Here is a 13707-nt window from a genome sequence, read left to right as displayed (position 1 = left end):
TGGGAGAAGGGGGTGGGATTATGGACATTGGGGAGGGTATGTGATTTGGTGAGTGCTGTGAAGTGTGTAAACCTGGTGATTCACAGACCTGTACCCCTGGGGATAAAAATATATGTTTATAAAAAATAAAAAATAAAAAAAAAAAAATACAAAAAAAAAAATAATAATAATAATTGAAAATTAATCTCTTATCGTAAGATTTACCTTATAATACTAGCCAATATTTTTGAACACCTCGTATCTCAGGGAGAGTGCTAAATGCAGTGCATGTATTTCATTTAATTATTTCAACAGTCCTTTACATAATGTATTCTTCCATCTTACTATGTGAATTAAGGTTTAAGAAGGATGAGAAACTTTCATAAGGTTATTTCTCCTCTTTTTTCACTGGTTAATAAATAGCAGAGTCAGGATTTACACTCAAAACTGATTGACTTCAGAGATGTAGTTCTTTTTTTACAGATTTATTTATTTATTTTAGAGGGAGAGAGAGTGAGAGAGTGTAGGAGTCGGGGAGGAGCAGTGGGAGAGGGAGAGACTCTCAAGCAGACTCCCCACTGACCATGAGCCCATGCAGGGCTAGACCCTAGGACCTGAGATCATGACCTGAGCCAAAATCAAGAGTCAAATGTTTTACTGACTGGGCTACCAAGGGCGGGCCTTGGTTCTTAACCTTCCTATGGCACACACTGATCCCACCTGCATCCAGTCATGGAAACTATCCTTTCTTCTTTTTGTGTGTATACTTGCTTTTTGCTTTCAGAGCTTTATCTGCTTTGCTCTAAATCAGGCTTTTGGTCCTACAATTACCTGTTTTCCTCACCTCGTTACATTAATTCTAATAAAAGTTTACACCCATCCTAAGAATTTCCCTGAAAACCTATGATGCCAGTTTCTTAAGATTTTCTCTCCTGCATTACATTCAGAGATAGCACAAATGTTATAGCTTAGAGCAAATATCAAAAAGCCATAGCCCAGGGGTCAAATCTAGTCAACTGTTTTTATAAAGTTTTATTGCAACATACAGTCATGGGTATTTATTTATGCCTTATCTATTACTGCTTTCATATTATAGCAGCTGAATTTTGTAGTTATAACAGAGACCATGTGGCACACAAAATCTAAAATGTTTCCTATCTGGCCATTTACAGAAGAAAAGTTAGCTACGAGTCTAGTCTTCAGTCTAGTAACTGTCCCCAACTTGTTTGCTTTTATCAGTGAGGACTGAAGTACAGAAACCGAGAGTAAACATTTTGGAAACTTATAATATGATTTGACAGATTAAACGTTTTGGAAACTTATAATATGATTTGACAGATTAATAGCTTATTTTTAAATTTAATAACCAAAAAATAGAGCTATTTTTGTACTTTTTAAAAGAAGTTTTATTTTACTGCTTATTATGGAAATATCAGACTGAAGTGAAGAAAAAGAAAAAAAAATAACACTTTTCACATGGTGTGGTAAGCACTAGAGTTTTTCCTCATCTTATAGACCTGGACCTTCCAATGAAGTAAATGTTCCTTTACTTTTTTTTTCTTGAGGATTGTATCTAACTCATTCCCAGTTTCATTCATTTTATCAGTAACAGACGCTAACAGAATAAGAATTTGGCTGATCAGATTACTATAATAGCCATGAGGAAATATGCTTATTTTTATCATTTTAGCTTTTATAAAGCTGAAGAAGAAAATATCATTCTAAATGTTTTTATATGATATTAGTTGCTTGTGAATGTCTCCTCTGTCTAGCTGTAGTTAATCAAAAAAAGTTAAATCTGGTTGTCATTTAATAGGTAGCCTAAGTTACACAGAGTGACATTTAGCTTTAATGATTTCAATTTTATTCCATCACTCTTTCTATCAAATTGTTCTACCTGTAATATTGCTGTATTATGCTATTTGTGAGGAGCAAAATTGTAGAATTCTAAATAAGAAGTGTTTGCTCTGCTTTATCTTCTGTGGGTATCTCAAAAAGAATACAATGTATTAACAAATAGTGAAATAAATTCAACTTACACATGCTTTCTTTCATGATTCTAAGAATATCCTAACTTCTAAAATGGCAGCTCTCCCTACTGAAATTTACAGTGCAGCCTGAGGTGTTTAGTTGAAAGCTGTTTAACTTTTTTCTGAGAGAGATGAGCATTAATGGCCCAATTTATAGGAAACAACCAAAATTAGTATTTGTATCTTTTTTCTTATTTTATTGAATAAAATTAATGTATGCTTCATGTATGGCTGCATAATTACTGGCTCTTAAATTCCATTTCACGGAAGGAGGCAGAGGGAGTGATTGACTGGTGAGGGATCTCACAACTAGGAAAGGATCTGGAACTTGACTGTGTTTTCTAAACTCAGTCTCCTGTTTCTTTGTTATTCAGCTTTACTTTGCCATCTAATTGCCTATGCCTTAGTCATAAAATTTCTTTGCCTAACTTTGTTTACAGCCTGTTGATTTAAGGAAGCTGTATCAAATCCCCCAGTTATCAGCATGGTAAAAATCCAAACCCTTTCAAAATGTTCGCTGTTACTGAATATTCATTAATTGGAAATCACTACCAAAATATGCTGAGTTCTGTTAGGCTCTAAAGTATAAAGAGGAGACAGAATTCAGATGCATGAGGGAAACCAAACTTCTGAAAATGTTGCAAGTAATTGGCATCCCTTAGACAGTGCCATCTTCCAGGTTTATCTGCATATAACCCCACAATCCCAGCATAATTGCATTCCCATAAAATGAAGCTTCCTAAAACCATAGAAAAAAATTTTCTGGCATTGGTGGGTAGGTTATAACTCTGTAGAAAATGCAATTGCCCTAGAGAAAACTTTTGATATGGAAAATAGCTCAGATTTATCCCAATGCCTCTCACAATTAGCTCTTTTACTAAATGGGCCTATTAATCTCAATATTTCCAGGATAATTGTTTGTGGCTCAGTGATAAATATCAAGGCACCATCTGCACATAAAATCTCTTTATATTCCTTTCCTCTTGTTAGTGTATCTTGATGGTAATGCTATTCACAAGGCTATGTATTTACTGGTTAAAAAATAGTACATGTTCCTTATTGAGCTTTAGGTGACTTTATACACACCAAACATATTTTTCTAATTTTACCTTTTATGGGGAACTGTTCTGCTCTGAAAATTAGTAAAAAATAAGGATCTATGTAACCAGTGCACTTAAAATAACAACCCTGACTCGTCTTGTCCCAGAGTTGTACCTGTAACATACATAGACAGTACAGTTCAAGGAATTATGTGGCCAAATACCAAAGATGTTCTCACCAGGAACTTGTTTGTAAATGATAAATAGTATAGTATTTAAGTAATTGTGAAATGTGTGACACTGACAGAAAAAAAGAAAACTCATATAGGTAATGACCTCTTTTTGATACACCATTTATAAACAAATGGGAAATTTAACAAATTTCTGATGAAATTGTGAAATTTCATCAGAATGACCCCAGCGTGGGGTACCTGGTAGCTTGGTTGGTTAAGCATCTGTCTTTGGGTTAGGTCATGATCCCAGGGTCCTAGGATTGAGCCCCCGAATCTCAGGATCCCTGCTCAGTGGGGAGTCTTCTTCCTCCCTCTCCCTTAGCCTCTCTCCCCCAATCATGCTCTCTCTCTCAAATAAATAATTAAAATCTTTAAAAAAAAACCCACCATATTTATAACCATAATGTGCCAAATTATTATTATAAAAGAAGAAGAATATATTTGTCAACAGTATTTCTTAACTCTGAGCTCAAATGTGCTGCCAACCTAATTCATATCCTCTTGTAGGGCAATAGCTTTCAACATGGGGTGGAGGGTGGCATATATCTTAATAAATCTTGTACACATTTGGTGAAGTGTCTTAATTTCCATTTGACAGAAAATGCACAGATGCATTGATTGACTTGTTAAAGGTTATTTTTGAAATCTGTATTGACTTTTCTCTCCTACTTAAAAATTATTCCACAGATTTATAAAAAGGGAGATAATGTTTTTTCACTATTTGTATCTCTATTTCTTCATTCCTTTGTGTGGGACTGTACTAAGTGGGGACAGCTGGACATTATCTTCATAAACTACTTCTTGTCATGTACTACTAGGTTTCAGAATCATACATGGATTAATTAATTCATCCATTTCTAAAATATATCCTGAGTGTTTTCTGTACTATGTATCTTGATAAGCAGATTTACTTCTCTCTAAAATTCTCCCAAGACTGTGTGCTGTAGATACAGTAACTTCTCTTTCACAGATAAGAAAGAAGAACCAAAAATCTTAAACCAGTAGCCCAGAGACATGTATCCAGTAAATGAGAAAAAATGAATTGAGAAATTAGTCTTCTAAATTTAGATGAGGGTCCTTTCCCTTCTTTCCAGTTTCTTTTCAAACATATGTTATTAACTTCATTCAGACACTCCTCTATGACGCCTTCAGAAAAGGGCAGAGAAGGATTAGAATGTGCGTGCTCATGGTGTTAGGATGGGAAGAAGAGTAGGAAAAGAAACAACATTTATTGAATACTTTTATTTTCAGGTAGTTTTTATTTTTTTCTTTCCAAATTTTATCTATATAAAACACTAAAGATTATATGCACTGGACAGTACAGTCAGAGAGAGAAAATAATCCATCTAATATCTTACAGTTTATAAAGAGAGAGCTCCAACACCATGATTTCTGTTTTTTAAACTAAGGTTGTTAATCAGCATTTGGCATTTCTCAAACTTTAGTAGGCAGCAGTAACAACTGCAGACCAGTTAAAGCACAGATTTCAGAGCAGTGACATCAGCATAATGGTGGAGCAGATTAGCCCAAAGTCTTTTTTTTTTTTTTTTTTTTTTTTTTAAGATTTATTTTTTTGACAGAGAGAAATCACAAGTAGACAGAGAGAGAGAGAGAGAGAGGGAAGCAGGCTCCCCGCTGAGCAGAGAGCCCGATGCGGGACTCGATCCCAGAACCCTGAGATCATGACCTGAGCCGAAGGCAGCGGCTTAATCCACTGAGCCACCCAGGCGCCAGATTAGCCCAAAGTCTTATACTCACACAGAAACATCAGAAAAAAGAAAAGAACAACAACAACAAAAAGGCAGAAATGTCAGAACCAACTTTGATGGAACCCTGGAAAACTGTTAAAAGTTTGTAAAAACCCAAATGAATGCTGAATCGAGAAAAAGGCAACTTGAAAACATAAGGAAAGTTTTCTGGTGTTTTAATTTGCCTTTGCCTCACTCCATCCCTGAAGCCATGGCAGTCCTAAATCAGTCAGCCCTGCTTTCAGTGTGGGATGCTAGTTTCAGGTACCAGAGTAAGAAGTGCCGACTCAGGTGTAGGTTATTGGGTTTGCCTGTTCTATGCTGTCTGGGACTACCAGAAAGACTGTGCAAGTGCTTGTATCTATTTTGCCTGCATCAGAACTTGAGCCAGAGAACTAATAAGCGTGGCTGGAAAACTGCAAGGTGAACTAACAAAATTGCAGATGCCTGGGACAAGAGATTATGTTCAAGACACACAACTGACCATCAAAAGCAATGGGTAAAAGCTGGGTGAAATTACATCAGAAATTAGGACATTCAAAAGCACTTGTGTATACAGGGTGTTTAGAAAGCCATGTCCAGTAAACAACAGAACACCAAAACAAACAAAGCGAAGCAAACAAACAAAAAGCCACCAAAATATATAATGCAAAAAATGACAGAATTGTAAGTAGAAATAACTTACAATAATAGAGATTTCAATATACCACTTTTCATAATAGAATGTTTATATAAAAGATCAATAAGGAAAAGGAGAATTTGACCAGTATTATAAATACACGGGATGCAGCAATGTCCAGAATACTCCTCACAACAAGAGAACTCCTTCTCATATGCATGTGAAACATTTTCCAAGATAAATCACATGTCAGACCACACACAGGCACAATGAATTTAAAAAGAATGAAATCATACAGAGTGTCTTCTCCAACAAAAATGGAATGGAGCTGGAAATCAAGAACAGAAGGAAAACTAGAAAATTCACAAATATAGAGAAATTAGGGTTAGGTTAATCCTAACCCTAACCCTAACCCTAACTACACTCTCTTAAACAATCAGTAGATCAAAGAAGAAATCACAAAGGAAGCTAGAAGATGGAGACAAATTAAAATGGAAATACAACATTCCAAAACTAATGGGATGTGGTAAAGACAGTGCTGAAGAGATATGGGTAGCTATAAATGCCTACATTAAAAAGGATTTCAAATCAATAACTAACTTTACATCTTAAGGGAATAGAAAAGATGAACAAACTAAACCAAACAGTAGCAGAAGAAAAGAAATAATAGAGATTAAAGAATATTTTTTTTAAATAGGGAATAGAAAAAAACAGTACCAAAGATTAATAAAACCAAAGTTTTTTTTTTTTTTATTAATCAGCACAGAGAAAGAAAGAAAGAAAGGAAAAATTAATTCACAAGTATTAAATAATCAGAAGCACAAAACAGGTTTCTGTAGGAATTAGTATGATAAAATGTATTCTTTCACACGTATATCCTTTGTGAATGTCTTAGAAAAGATCACCTTGAGCATCAGTAGAGGAGGTGGACTATCTTAAATTGCAGAACCTTGGAAATCTGAGATCAAACAAACATTTCATTGTTTATCATTGATCCATAAAGTTATTTGGAGAAAGTAAAACAATATTGTAGCATAGTTGGGTAGGGCATAATATTTTCTCTGTTGAGTTCTCAGTGCCTTAATTGTGAACTTCTGAAGACATGTGTTACAGTCTTTAGCAGAGGATGTGTATTCTTTATGAAACTAGTAAAACTGAAGGGAAAATTGTTTAAATCTTTATCTTTACAGAACTTTTCCTCAATCACATGTGCAATATAAATACATGTCTTAACCCATCTAAGCTCCTAAAGTAAACCTGTCTTTCTGTTTATCTACAATATTATTTATCTCTTTAAAATGTTTCTGTTAAAATCTTCATGATACTTACTGAAACTGCAATTATTTATTTCTGTATCAACTATGTATCTTATATACATCATCTCATTAAATGTAAATTGCATGAGGTTTTGGGCCCCTTCTACATCACTAGCTCCTATAACAGTGTTTATAAAATAGCAAGAGCTTAAGAAATATTTTTTAAATGAGTGCTAAAGGAAAATCTTATTATCCTCATCATCTTAAATGCAGAGACTTTTTAAAAATTATTTTTATTATGTTATGTTAGTCATTCTACAGTACATCATTAGTTTTTGATGTAACGTTCCATGATTCACTGTTTGTGTATAACACCCAATGCTCCACGCAGTACATGCCCTCCCTAATACCTATCACTGGGTTCACCCCTCTCCCCTATAAAATCCTCAGTTTGATTCCCAGAGTCCATAGTTTCTCATGGTTCATCTCCCCCCTCTGACTCCCCCTGCCCTTCCTTTTCCCCTTCTTTCTCCTAATGTCCTCCATGCTATTCCTTATGTTCCACAAGTAAGTGAAACCATATGATAATTGCCTTTATCTGTTTGATTTATTTCATTTGGCATAATTTTCTCCTGTTCCATCCATGTGGATGCAAATGTTGGGTATTCATCCTTTCTGTTGGTAGAGACTTTTCTTACCACAAACCTATTCATTCATCCATACTTACTGACTCTTCTCTTTGTCCTCTTTTTGTTCCGCCTGTTCCAGGCTTTTTAGAAACTTTCCATCCAGTTTTTGCCACTAATCTTTTACCTATTTTAGACATGCCAGACATTCCCAGTGAATACACTTTAAGCACTTATGTGACCATACCATTGCTATACTCAAAATTATACCAATAAATAACATATTCAGTGCCTCCACACTTCAATTCCATCCTCATTTCTGAACACACCAATTTCCTATGAACTCTGGCTCACATGCACCAAAGTTTTCACTGTTTCTTAAAGATTATTTATTTGTTTGTTTGTTTGACAGAGATCACAAATAGGCAGAGAGGCAGGCAGAAGGGGAGGGGGAAGCAGGCTCCTTGCTGAGCAGAGAGCCGAATGCAGGGCTCAATCCCAGGACCCTGGGATCATGACTTGAGCCAAAGGCAGAGGCTCAACCCACTGAGCCACCCAGGTGCCCCTTCAATGTTTGTTTGTTTGTTTCTTTCTTTTTTTAAAAGATCATTTATTTATTTGACACAGAGAGAGAGAGAGAGAGAGAGAGATCACAAGTAGGCAGAGAGATGGGGGGAAGCAGGCTCCCTGCTGAGCAGAGAGCCCGATGTGGGACTCCATCCCAGGACCCTGAGATCATGACCTGAGCTGAAGGCAGAGGCTTAACCCACTGAGCCACCCAGGTGCCCTTCAATGTTTCTTAACTTAAGCAAGAATGACAGCTCATGTCCAGGAAGTGCTCCTTGCACACCAGGAACTATATTGAGCACTAAAATTCATTATCTCATATAATCTTAATAACACTCCTGTAATTTAGATGCCGCTGTTATATTCTTTGTTTTTTGCAAGGGACAGGAACTTTGTCACAGGGTGTAGAGGGTCAGAACTAGGATTCTAATTGCTATGCTCTAATGGTAGACCCTGCTCTCCCTGCCACTGTTTCTCATGCTGCCCCTGTTTCCTGCTCTGAGGGGTTTGTATGCTTGCTCCCCAGTTATATACGTTGGATCTCTCAGCTTCAAGGCCCAATTCAAATGCCACATCCAACTTGATGCTTTGACTTGTAATTACATTCTTGTTTTTCTACATTTTCATATCATTTTTATACTTACGTAGCAACCTTTGCATTTTTTGGTGTGCTATCGTCAGACATATGGAAGCCTGCTTTTACACTGTGAAATATATTTTTATCCTCACTCAATGTCTCGCCTCCAAATGCATTCATTAAAAATTTCTGAAATGTTTTTCTTAAGAATCTGAACAAGAAATGCAAACAACAACAACACAATTCCCCCAAATTTCCATGATACTTTTCTTGGTTGCATTTTTTAAAACAAAACAAAACAAAAAAATCAAAGATGCATATAATGAAATGTCAGAATTTAAGGAGAATAGCAAGAGGGAATTGTTCAACTGTACTTCTGATAGACTTAGCTGAATCCCAGGAAGGTAAAAAGGCAGTTTGCAAGTTAAATTGCTAATAAACCCAAACCCAGGGCGCCTGGGTGGCTTAGTGGGTTAAGCCGCTGCCTTCGGCTCAGGTCATGATCTCAGGGTCCTGGGATCGAGTCCCACATCGGGCTCTCTGCTCAGCGGGGAGCCTGCTTCCTCCTCTCACTCTCTGCCTGCCTCTCTGCCTACCTGTGATCTCTCTCTGTCAAATAAATAAATAAAATCTTTAAAAAAAAAAAAAAACCCAAACCCAATTTTGTAATCACTTTTCCTGAGCTGATAAGCTGTGGGTTCATGAGGGAACACTGTTTCCTAGAAGGCACCAGAGAACACCTGAGCTCCTGTCACTTCTTTCTCCAATTGATCTCATCTTGCTTAAATAAGCTAGAATCAGTGAAAGAGGTTTATCCAAAAAGGAATGAAGGGAGAGAGGTATGGAGGGAGGGAGGAAGGAAGGAACGAACAAACGAACGAAAAGGAGGGATAGATATTTAGAATATAAGAATCAACATCGGAAAAAAGAGGGAAGAATTAACTTATATTTTAAAAACATTTCTTCTTTTTTTTTTTTTAAAGACTTTATTTATTTATTTGACAGAGAAAGAGATCACAAGGAGGCAGAGAGGCAGGCAGAGAGAGAGGGAGAAACAGGCTCCCTGCTGAGCAGAGAGTCCGATGCGGGACTCGATCCCAGGACTCTGAGATCATGACCTGAGCCAAAGGCGGATGCTTTAACCCACTGAGCCACCCAGGTACCCCAAACATTTATTCTTTCTTAACATATTTCTTTTTTGGATGTGTTAAATTCCAGTAAATCACACAGCATGTTATAAACTTACAGTGGTTATCAAAATACATAAAACCTGGTTTCTCTATATGTGAACAAGTCTAAACAATTATTTTCTGAAATGTATTGTGTGGAACACTGATCCCAAGTATAGTCATTGAAAAAGATATTTCCAAGAAAAATCCATAGGCATTGTATAATGTACAAATATTCTTGTGAAGGACATTAAATATTTTAATAATCCGAGCAATAAAGCACTTGTTTAATTCTGGCTGACCATGAATTTCTCAAATTGATTTGAGTAAGTTACCCATCCCCTCACAACTTTTTGCATTTGAAAAGCACCTACTGTAAAAGACTCTTTTAGCACCCCGAGTTATTGCTGCATGACCCATGGAGAAGAAGACTCTTCTCTTAAAATACTTAGTCACAGAGTATTTTTTTTTAATCATGATTAATTGACTTTATTGATTATTAAAAATACTAACATTATAAAAGTGTAGATCTTTGTAAAACAATGTCATAATGTAAGAAATAAGTTGCATAGTCCTTTTGAGAATATTAAACCAAGTGTTCAGGTGCCATCTATTTTTTTTTTTTTTTTTTTTTTTTTTTTTGCTTTTCTTTCTTTCTTTCTTTCTTTCTTTATTTATTTATTTTAATTTTTTATTTTTTATAAACATATATTTTTATCCCCAGGGGTACAGGTCTGTGAATCACCAGGTTTACCTGCCTCCTTAGCGCAGTAGGCAGCGCATCAGTCTCACAGAGTATTTTTAAGTGAGTTTTATTAACATTTAAAAACAGTCTGTGAGTATTAAAAATGTTAGAAGACACTTCAAATAAAATTATTCTAAAATCCATACCTTGAATTTGTCCTTCCAAGTTAGGGTTGTACCCCTGGACAATAAACTAAACACCGAATCTCTCATTTTAATGTTCAGATAAATTATTTGGCCTTATATTACTTGTTTAAAAAATGCCATGCTAGAGAAAAAAGACAATCTAATGATTTTTAAGTATCATTTACCACACTGGTGCCCAGATAATATTTCATTGTCATAGTCCATATAATTGAGTTAAAGATTGTGTGCTAACTAGCTAATTCTTACCTGTGTGATCAGTGAGTACAAGGGTTGGACCATTGCCCAAGAATTATTTGTACTATTTCTACAGAGGGAGAGAGAGGTATAAAAAGAGGGCAGGGGTCTCTTTTGGTATATCTTGGGGTCACTGTCTTGTGAGTTTTGACATTAGGATATAAGAACATAATCAGTTACATGCTGATGTTACCTAGAAATCCATCCCCATTCTGAGGAAAATGTCTATATTAGTATAATGTCATTCTTTTCTTAATCGTAGATAGTTTGTAATGCAGTAAAGATGTGGCTGTCTTTCTAGTCGCTAAAACTAGTAATACTCACATATAATTTAATTCAATTCTATTTTCTATGTGTTTGTTAGTATTCTTTATTTTATCTCTACTTGTTTTGATTTGACTTTTCAAATTTGTATGTATATTTATTGCCATCTTAGAAAGAACATCTGGTATTTATTAAGTCTAGATTTTTTTCTCATTTCCAGTTCATTCGTATTGATCTTTTCTTTATTATAACTCTTTGTGAAGGTCTGTTTCTTAAAATGAATGCATGGCTCTTTTATTTTATTCACATAATACTACATAAATTTAGTGTCATATGTTTGCTAATAAATGTGTCTAGAATAGACACTGTAGATTTTCATTACATGATTATCATCTTATTAGTTAATAAAGAATTGGCAACTTGAATGTATATTTCTTATTTAACCCAAGAATTATGTAAGCTATTACTTCTCAAATTAAAAAGTAATTTTGTCTTGCTTATTAAAACTTGCACACATCTTATCAATATCAATAAGCTTTTTAGAATTCTTCTGTTGACACATTGTCATTCTCCTTTTTATTTTTTACATATATATGTACAAATATACATTACATGTCAATGATTAGTATAACATATGCCTGATGACTATAAAATATAAAATTATATGGGTATTAACCTTAATTCAAACCTAAAGTTTTTCTATTTTATTGGTGATTTTAGCCCATTTACAGTTTTAGGATATGAAAACATTTTTTAAAATTTAAATCATATTCATGTTTTATATTTTTGTTCATCACAATTCATTATTATCCCTTTGTGCTTACTCACTTTTTAAGATTTCCCTAGAAATATGGTATTTATACATTAGGCATTTTCAGTATACTTTTTTACTTAGAAATTTTTGACAAGTTACTTTGAAAAATATGTTCTTATTATTTTGTAAAAACACAAAGTACATATCGGTTTGCTCACAGTATAGAATAAAAATATAGTGTATGCTTATTTTTCTCTACATCTTAATCACAGGTCTGTTTTCTGTAGTCTAAAATTTAAGAATAAAATTTTAAAAATAGAGTCAAACTTTGTAAATAGGCACTATAACATGGGCAGGGACTTCAACATTCCACTTCCAATGGCACTGGACTTAAACTATACTTTAGACCAAATGTTTCCAATAGACATAAACAGAGCATGCCTTTGAACAGCAACCGAATAGACATTCTTTTCAGGTACACAAGGAGTATTCTTTAGAACATATTATATATTAAGTAATAAACAAGACTCACCAAATTTTAGATGAGTGAAATCATACCAAGTATCTATTCTGACCATAATGGCATGAAACTAGGAATCAATAATAGGAGGAAGACTGAAAACTTCAAAAATATACGGAATTTAAACAACACACTCCTGAACAACCAATGTGTCTTTTCAAAATTAAATATTTATATATAAGATTTATAATGTTAATAATCATATGTATTTGTATACATACCTGCGTGTGTTTCTGTATGCATGTATGTGTTTCTACTAACACACATAATGTGTTACTATTGCTTGTGGATTATTGACTTGTCTTAATTTTTAAATCATAAATATGACTGTTAATGTAGTCTAAATTAGTTAATCATGATCAAATATTAATATAATGTTTTATATGTTTACATTTCTGTAGTAGTTGAATTATAATTATGCCATAAACTTATAATCTTAATAGATTATTTTAGTTTTTAAAATAGTTACATTTTTAGAAAAATATATGCATTTTTCAATATTACAGAGCGTTTTGCATGTCCAGAGGTCTAGTTAATTATTTTACTTACTATAGAGTATAATTCCTATGTGGAATGGATATAGAATATTTAATTTAGTCAAGCCCTGCAAGTAGGTATAAAGGGTGCTAATGTACAATTTAAAAGATAATATGAAATAGATATTCTTGCTTAGTCTTCCTGCATATGTGCAAGTATTCTTGAGGATAGAATAGAACTAATGGATTGCAGGGTGTGCACATTTTTAATTTTCATAAAGTTACTAAATGGACCTTTGATTAGCTTTGCCCTTTTATATACCCATCAGCAAGTGTAAGAATACTCATATTGTCACATTCTAGCTAACTCAATAACATAATTTTTTTAAAAAACTTTTTTAATCTAATAAAATATAAATTTAGAAAAAGGCAAGTTTGTAAATTGTTACTAATTAGGAGGAATTTTAAAACTCCTTGTAACATTTATCAAGCTCCCAGCTCACTAGCCATTTCTAATACAGGTAAACACTATCATAATTCTAAAAGCATAAATTAGTATTCCCTATATTTTTTACTTTATATAAATATATACATATTAACTCCTCTGCTTGCTTCTTTTGGTCAATCTTATGTTTTTGAAATAATTCCCACTGTCTGTGAGTTTGGAGTTTATTCATTCTCACTGTTATGTAGTGTACCCACTGTGTTACTATGCCTCAATGTA

This window comes from Mustela nigripes, chromosome 7, assembly GCF_022355385.1.
Source record: "Mustela nigripes isolate SB6536 chromosome 7, MUSNIG.SB6536, whole genome shotgun sequence".
Taxonomy (NCBI): Eukaryota; Metazoa; Chordata; class Mammalia; order Carnivora; family Mustelidae; genus Mustela; species Mustela nigripes.
This window is presented reverse-complemented; position numbering follows the sequence as displayed.